This window comes from Tachysurus fulvidraco, chromosome 1, assembly GCF_022655615.1.
Source record: "Tachysurus fulvidraco isolate hzauxx_2018 chromosome 1, HZAU_PFXX_2.0, whole genome shotgun sequence".
In the NCBI taxonomy this organism is placed as follows: Eukaryota; Metazoa; Chordata; class Actinopteri; order Siluriformes; family Bagridae; genus Tachysurus; species Tachysurus fulvidraco.
The window spans coordinates 36,607,685-36,614,766 of record NC_062518.1 but is presented as its reverse complement, the minus strand read 5'-3'; positions in this window follow the sequence as shown (position 1 = coordinate 36,614,766).

The following is a 7,082-nucleotide window of genomic DNA, read 5'->3' as shown; positions in this document are numbered from 1 at the left end:
CTAGTAAGGAGGGGAGAGGATCTCATACCAGCCCAGCAGCACGACCTCACAGAGCTCCTGGACCAGTTCGCGGATATCTTCTCGTCCCGTCCAGGACGTACAGCACTGGTGCACCATGAGATCAAGACCTCTCCTGGGATGGTGGTCTGACAACGATCCTACAGGGGTCTGGCACCAGGCTATTGAAGAGGAAGTAGAACGCATGTTGAAAGAGGGGATTATCGAGGAATCGGCCAGCCCATGGACCAGCCTCATTGTGGTGGTGCCGAAACCAGATGGGTCCATTCGCCTCTCCAATGACTTTCAGAGGCTCAACCACATCTCAGATTTTCACAGCTCTCCCCTCCCTTCGAGTGGATGACCTGGTGGAGCAGCTGGGGAAGGCCCGGTTTATTTCCACCCTTGACCTGACAAAGGGCTATTGGCAAGTTGCCCTTGTGCAAGAGGCAAAGCCCAAGACTGCCTTCAGCTCTGCACATGGCCAATGGCAGTACCGGGTCCTTCCTTTTGGCCTACCTGGGGCCCTGGCCACCTTCCAGCGCCTCATGGACATCGTCCTCCAACCTCTCCGTGCCTTTGCTGCCGCCTACCTGAACAAAGAAGTAGTCCATTTCTCCACCTGGTCCGATCACTTGTTCCATCTGGGGGAAGTTCTGGGAGCCCCCACGAACAGCTGGGCTTATGGCAAACTCCCATAAGTGCCATCTGGGCCTGTCTGAGGCACAGTACCTGGGATACTGTATCAGCCAGGGACTGCTAAAATCCCAGGAGTAAAAGGTCCAAGTCGTGAGAGAATACCCTCGACCCATTTCAAAGAAACAGGTATGGGCCTTTTTAGGATTGGTGGGTAATTATAGACACTTTGTGAGCAACTTCTCCTCCTTAGCTGCCCCTTTTTCAGATCTCACAAAGAAAGGTCAGCTGGACCAGGTGCACTCCACGGATGGCACAGAACAGGCGTTCCGCCAGCTCAAGGAGGCCCTCACCACCCAGGAACCCCATGCAGAACCCGGATTTTGATCGCCCCTTTACTCTACAGATGGACGCATCCGAAATGGTGCTGGGGGCCGTCCTTTCACAGGAGTTCAATGGCTCACAAAACCCACAGTTCGGTTCGTATCATGGTTTTGGAGTCACGGTTTACGGTTCTGTATGGCTCTTGTTATTTTTTCTTTTAATCTTCAACACTCCAGAAATTTCCTTCAGCATTTGATATATAGCTTATTAGCTTAATTTTCCACAATTTAGGATTCAGTGTTAACATTTTTGTAATGTAATCATGCACTAACTGAATTTGACTTTACGCACATTATTGGGACCATCTCTATGTAAAAGCTAGGGGAGATTATGATACAGCAAGAGAGAAGACACTGATGATGACATGCTTTCCGTTTATTTGTCAAAAAAAAAGGAGAATGTATATTGTTATCTCTACAGGAACTTGTGCCTTTTTAGCACACAAAGACTGAAATTAACTTGCATTTATCAAACTGCCAACTTCAGTGTAGCTCTTAAAAAAAAATGAAGAAAAAAAAGAGAGGAACTCTTACAAGCTCTGTCTTTTAAACAAGTCAAAATATTTTAAACGTAAATATATAATATAATGTAATTATCAGTGAAACAGATGAGGGTGCTGGGAAGGAGAACCCAAACGCAGGCCAGGGTCCAAAAAAAGAAAATTTATTAACATAAAGGATAGTAATAAAAGTCTATATATGAAAACATAAATGCACAGAATGTAACCAGGCAAAGTCTTGGAGAAAAAAAAAAAAATAATCCAATCAGAAACGGGCAGTAATCCACACAGAAAAAAAGGGTAATCCGAAATGTCAATAACCGGAGCGCAAAAAACGGAACCAAAACAACCGGCAGCAGAGAAAACTCACGTAAGGAATGACAGGGAAAAAAGGTAATCCGAGACGGGAAAATCCACACGGAAATAGAAAACGCGAGGCACAGATAACACTCGGACCGGAGGCTGGCAGGAGTGACTCAAGAAAGCGACGTAGTGACGAGAGATCATCTGGCGAGAATCTAGCATAAACGGCGTGCTTAAATAGCAGTGCCGAGTATAAAAGTCATGCGACAGGGAATGACGTCACCAGAGTGCGCCGCGAAGGTGAGCTTCGGATGAGTGCGCTGACAGTAATAACACAATATAATGAGGCTATAACAATAGCAAAGGCCATAATCATAAAGTCAAGCATATGTTTAACCATCTTAACATGACTGTCATATTAGAAGTGTTGCCATTAGCATATTGAATGGAAACAACAATGCATTTTGCCATTAGCATATTGAATGCATTTTGTACAAATTCTATCTACTGTTTTATTTCCGTTGTCATCGCAAGTAACATGAAATGCAAAATTTGAAACTTCCCAATTTTGAAATTTGAAATTTCCCAAACACCGGATTTGAACGACGCGGTCACATCCGCCAACTCCGGGCAGCCTTCATTATCTCCTTACTCAACTTTTACTGTCTATATGTATGTTCGCATGAAACTGTCAGGCGAAACTGAGCATGGGGCTACACTGCGCATGCGTCGAACCGTGCGACGCACGCACAGACCGAACCGAGACAAGCGAACCAAGCGGTTCAGGGGTTTTTTCATGTACCGTGCAACCGCTAATATATATATATACGAGTACATGTTGTTTATAATGTGTAGTGCTATAGTGTACTGACTATGTATGAGCATTTTGCACATTTCCACATCTGCACATTTTCACCTGTATGCAAATTGTTTCTTAATTTCACTTGTATGTAAAGTGTTTCCGCAATTTCACGAGCTGCTTACAAGAATTTCACTCACCAAGGCACATGTGCTGTGTGTGTCAAGAGTGACTTGACTTGATTTGACTTGACTTGCTCAGGTACTTGTTCAATCTCTTGTCATTTCAAGACTGAACTACTGCACCTCACTGCTGGCAGGTCTACCTATGAACGCAGCTGCTGCGATCCCTCCACTGGCTTCTGGTAGCTGCAAGCATCAGATTCAAAACACTAATGCTGGCCTACAAAAATTAGCCAAAAATGGACCAGCTCCCTCTTACCTAAAAGCCCTCATCACTCCTGCACTGCACCTCGCACCCTCAGATCTACCAGCATTACTCCACTGGTTTCACCATCTCTCAGGGTAAGAGGTATGTACAGTATATTACAAGACTCTTTTCTGTTCTGCCACCAAGTTGGTGGCATGAACTTGAAACACTTCAACTAGCACTTCCTTCCTTGTTTGTTGCATATATGGATATAAAATTAATTAATGAACTCTGGTTCACTAGGTTACAGACAAGATACCATGAGTTTAAAACACTGTTCAAAATTTTATTATTATTTTTAATTAATTAATTAATTAATTAATTAATAACATTTTGAACAGTGTTTTAAACTCATGGTATCTTAAGTCTGTAATCTAGTGAACCAGAGTTCATATATTCAGTGATAGAGACTTAAAAGCACTTCTGTATGTCGCTCTGGATAAGGGCGTCTGCCAAATGATGTAAATGTAAATGTAAATGTAAGAAAAAAAATTTTTTTGTGCCAGCCAAGAACGTCTGCATTGAAGTTAACACAAGCAACACAACCAAACTAGGCAAACACACTGAAGCATATTTAGAGAAATGGATTTGTACCTTAAGAGAACTTTAAATTTTGCATCCACATGCACATCTAATGTTTGTGAAGAGTATGGAGATTTTTAAAATATTTTGTTTGTCTGTACTTATTTCCATGTAATGCTGAGGTTTTTAGAATGTTTTGACAAAGAAACCACTTGGTACTGTTTAATGTTTGTACTGGTTTGTACTGATTTCAGGAGACAGAGCAGAGAACACAAACGCATCACCATCGAAAAGACACCTGTGAATCGGGTGAGCAGCTTCAAGTTTCTCGTTGTCAACATCATTGAGGATCTCACCTGGACCATAAACACTGACGCAGTGCTGAAGAAAGCACGTCAACGCCTCTTCTTCCTGAGACGGCTGAGGAAGTTTGGAATGAGCCCCAGCATCTTCAGAACATTCTACACCTGCACTATATAAATACATATATATACATATTGTATATAATGTGTAGTGCTATTGTAAGTATGTCTACTAGTACACTGTGTGTACTGACTATGTATTAGCATATTGCACATTTGCACATTTTCACATCTGCACAGAGACTCATCAGAGATTACATCTGCTCTGTGTTGCCTGCCTCACTGGATCCGCTACACACTGCATTTAATATAATAATCTATCTGTTATGTATAAATATTTCAATTTATTCATACATACAAATAATATATGTATACGAGTACATATTGTATATAATGTGTAGTGCTATTGTAAGTATCTCTAATAGTACACTGTGTGTACTGACTATGTATGAGCGTATTGCACATTTGCACATTTTCACCTGTATGCAAATTGTTTCTTAATTTCACTTGTATGTAAATTGTTTCCACAATTTCACGAGCTCGCTCCCAAGAATTTCACTCACCAAGGCACATGTGCTGTGGTGATGTGACAATAAAAGTGACTTGACTTGACTTAATTTGCTCAGGTACTTGTTCAATCTCTTGTCATTTCAAGACTGAACTACTGCACCTCACTGCTGGCAATTTGAACACAATTTTTCCTCTGCAAATGATCCAAAATGCAGCTGCACGGCTTGTTTTCAACCTGCCTATGGTCTCGCATACCACCCCGCTGCTGCTCTCCCTCCACTGGCTTCTGGTAGCTGCAAGCATCAAATTCAAAACTGGCCCTTGCCTACAAAGCCAAAAATGGACCAGCTCCCTCTTACCTCAAAGCCCTCATCACTCCTCGCACTGCACATCGCACCCTCAGAGCTACCAGCATTGCTCCACTGGTTTCACTATCTCTCAGGGTAAGAGGAAAATATATTACAAGACTCTTTTCTGTTCTGGCACCAAGGTGGTGGAATGAACTTTCCCTAAAGGGTCTAGACAGCTAAATCACTGGATGTTTTCAAACGATGGTTGAAGACCTACTTATTCATGAAACACTTCAACTAGCACTTCCTTCCTTATTTGTTGCATATATGTAAAATAAATAAATAAATAAATAAATAAATAAATAAATAAATAAATAAATAAATAAATAAATAAATTTTTGAACAGTGTTTTAAACTCATGGTATCTTAAGTCTGTAACCTAGTGAACCAGAGTTCATGTATTCAATGATAGAGACTTAAAAGCACTTCTGTACGTCGCTCTGGATAAGGGCGTCTGCCAAATGATGTAAATGTAAATGTAAATGTAAATGTAAGAAAAAACATTTTTTGTGCCAGCCAAGAACGTCTGCATTGAAATTAACACGAGCAACACAACCAAACTAGGAAAACACATTGAAGCATATTTAGAGAAATGGATTTTTACCTTAAGAGAGCTTATTAAGCTGTACTTATTTCCATGTAATGCTGAGGTTTTTAGAATATTTTGACAAATAGATTTTTACACACCATACTTTCTAAGGACACTTTAACTCTGGATTGCACATTTCATATTTTTATGTAGTTTTTATAGAGTTTCTTATATAGTTTTCCTATATAGATTAAACTTTCTTATTATTTTATTCTTTTTTATTTTTTTTTTTTTTTACTTTTTTATATTTTTTATTCTTATACCGGACAGGTACATAAAGCATTTCACTGCATGTCGTACCCTGTATGTATGTGTATGTGACAAATAAAATTTGATTTGATTTGATTTAATGTTTGTACTGGTACCTGGTTCCCCTTTAGCACGCGTGAGTGTAAGAGTAAGAGAGTTTTTTCGCAAAATGTTCTGCTTTGAGCAGTGCACATGTTATCGTGTACTATGTAAATTTCAGAAAAATAAGGTATATTTTTGGAAAATGTGTGTGTAGTCTCTAGAGTGCTTCATATAGGTCAATTTTCGTATAACAAAAAGAAAATTAAACAATGCAGCTTTTGCGGTCAAATGCCCAAAAAGCATTCTGAGGTACTTTTTGCTTTTGTTTTGGAGTTTTATTTAAATAAAAAAAAAACATTGGTTAGAGAGGCTTTACACATTGCAAGGAAAGAGATCTGTTAACCGTTTGTAAACCACAAAGTTCACCATTTTACAGAAAGTGGTTGTGAATCTCATTTAAATTATTCTTGGATAAATAAATGTCAAATATAATAAATAGTAGTAAAAAAACACGAGACACAGACATCAGTAATTATATGTAAACATAAATTAATTGTGTGGTCGAATTTTAGCTGCATTCAGTTCAGTGTTCACCAATAAAATAACTCCTCCACATTCCACCCTAATCACTGCTCATTGTACAGATATAAGGTTATTTTTATATTTTGTTGTCATTGTATCTCTTCTTTGCACAGAATTTACTGCCTTTTTTCCTTTATAGTTATACTTCATTAAGAAACAGATTTAATGCACATTTCACTACATCATACTGTGTATGTTTATGTATGTGACATAACATCTGAATTATATAAATATAATATCAATATAATATATAAAAAGGTATATTTTTTAATTGATCGTTTATAACCTTATAAGATTATAAGATATAAAAGTGCAGGTACACACGTCCTCATTTATACATGTAATAAGTATTTAAGCAGTTCGCTTTTTTGGACCATTTAGTGCCTAAACAACTCGTCCAATAATAAACCAGATATTTAAAACAGATAATAAACCAGATATTTAAAACAGATAATAAACCAGATATTTAAAAGAAGATAATAAACCAGAAATTTAAAACAGATAATAAACCAGATATTTAAAACAGATAATAAACCAGATATTTAAAACAGATAATAAACCAGATATTTAAAAAAGATAATAAACCAGAAATTTAAAACAGATAATAAACCAGATATTTACCAGGTCTATACTCACGTGTTTGTTTAGAAAAAGTGACTGAAAACAGCATCATCAAAAGAATCATCCCCTTGCTAGAACCCTCCTTTATACAAGCGTATACGCTCCTCCTTAACACAGTTGCTATGGTTATGGTTTTGTCCATGTCGAAACTACATCCAAAGTTTTGTTTCCCTGAAAGTGAAAATGAGTTGTGCGCGTGCACGCGACA